At 40.1% G+C, this 2,103-nt stretch overlaps 1 non-coding gene across 1 annotated transcript; it reads right to left on the reverse strand.

Annotated features, from left to right (window-relative positions):
• Positions 1-1,377: 1,377 nt before the first annotated feature.
• On the reverse strand, positions 1,378-1,484 carry LOC114382893. Its single transcript, XR_003660349.1, has one exon. It is a non-coding gene; the product is annotated as a small nucleolar RNA R71 (small nucleolar RNA).
• Between the last annotated feature and the right edge of the window lie 619 nt (positions 1,485-2,103).

Here is a 2,103-nt window from a genome sequence, read left to right on the forward strand (position 1 = left end):
CGTGTTTTATGTTTAGTTGTTTTAAGTGTTAGTGTTGTGTTAGTGTTGTGTTAGTGTTGTTTAGTGTCGTTTAGTGTCTTGTTATTGTGTTTAGTGTGGTGTTTTGTTTTAGTTTTTCTGTTCAGTGCTTTCCCTGTTTCAGTTTTTGTGTTTTGCTGTGAATAGTGCTTTGCAACAAATTTAGCAACCACTTTTGCTGATCTAGAAAACAGAGTAGTAGTGCAAATCCCTTAGCGACTGAATTAGTGACTGCTGTTGACAATTTAATTGGCGATTTTTGTTTTGATAGTTAGGGATGTTATTTTTGCCTGAATTTTGGTGTGGTAGGTTCTTTTGACTCATATTTTGTGTAAAAAATACCAGGAACACTTGTTGTGGCCAGATTTGAGAGATTCAAAAAAATTTGAGAACTTATGTTTAGCAAAACTTCAAACGGCCATAACTTTTGCTCTGGGTATCAGAATGACTATTATTATATATGTATTTGGGGTAGAAAAAATTTTCCCATATTGTGGCAGCCCGCCAAAGGCCGGCTGAGGTCTCTAGCTAGCCATAATCGCTTGTTTACTAGTTTTTTTATTTTTCAAGTTTTATTGTTTTATTTTTCTAAACTTTCCTTAGGTAGTTTCCATAGTTAGACTTTGAATTTTTGCCTAAAACTTTTTGTGCCATCTTTTCATGATTTTAGGGTGTTGCTCACAAAATTTCAAGTTATTTGGATATCATTTGAGGGTAGTTGTAGTTCAAACCTACACTGTTACTTGCATAAGAAGGCAACTAGTTGTGCATGCTGAATATAGTGTAAGACTAGAGGCAATCCATCTGACTTACAACCCTTTGATCCTGAGATAGATAGGACATTTCATAGATTAGTTAGGCATCATATTGTAGCTTTTGAACATCCTGAGCATTCTGTTATTGGTGAGTCTGAGCATTCTGTGGTTGGTAATTTTGAACATCCTGATTTTGAGCATTATAATTTTGAACATTCTGAGAACATGGCACAACCTCCACCTCGTGAGAGGACTCTAAGGGAAATGGCTGCACCTGATTTCACCTACGAAAGCTTGTGCATCCAATACCCTGATGAGGATGTCCCATATGTTCTTAAAACTGAACTGATTCATTTGCTTCCAAAGTTTCATGGCCTTGCAGGTGAAGACCCGCACAAACATCTGAAAGAATTCCATATTGTCTGCTCCACCATGAAACCCCCAGATGTCCAGGAGGATCACATATTTCTGAAGGTTTTTCCTCATTCTTTAGAGGGAGTGGCAAAGGACTAGCTTTATTACCTTGCTCCACGATCCATCACGAGCTGGGATGACCTCAAGAGAGTGTTCTTGGAAAAAAAATTTCCTTGCTTCTAGGACCATGACCATCAGAAAGGATATTTCATGCATTAGACAACTCAGTGGAGAGAGCTTATATGAATACTAGGAGAGATTCAAGAAACTATGTGCCAGTTGCCCTCTCCACCAGATTTTTGAGCAGCCTCTCCTCCAATATTTTTATGAAGGACTCAGTAACATGGAGAGAAGTATGATAGATGCTGCCAGTGGTGGAGCCCTTGGAGACATGACCCCTGCTGAAGACAGAAATTTAATTGAGAAGATGGCTTCAAACTCCCAGCAATTTAGTGCCAGAAGTGATGCTATTGTCATTAGAGGAGTGCATGAAGTAGCCACAAATTCATCTTCATTAGCCGAGGCTAAGAAGCTTGAAGGTAAACTAGATGCCTTGGTTAACCTGGTAACCCAACTAGCCATGAATCAAAAATCTGCACCTGATGCCAGACTCTGTGGTTTATGCTCCTCTGCCGACCACCACACAGACCTTTGCCCTTCTGTGCAACAATCTGAAACAATTGAACAGCCTGAAGCTTATGCTGCAAACATCTACAACAGACCTCCTCAACCTCAGCAGCAAAAACAACCACAACAGAACAATTATGACCTCTCCAGCAACAGGTACAATCCCGGGTGGAGGAATCATCCCAACCTTAGATGGTCGAATCCTTCACGACAGTAGCAACAACAACCTTATTTTCAAAATGTTGCTGGCCCAAGCAGACCATACGTCCCTCCACCAATCCAGCTGCAA

The sequence above is a fragment of the Glycine soja genome, chromosome 13 (assembly GCF_004193775.1).
Source record: "Glycine soja cultivar W05 chromosome 13, ASM419377v2, whole genome shotgun sequence".
Classification (NCBI taxonomy): domain Eukaryota; kingdom Viridiplantae; phylum Streptophyta; class Magnoliopsida; order Fabales; family Fabaceae; genus Glycine; species Glycine soja.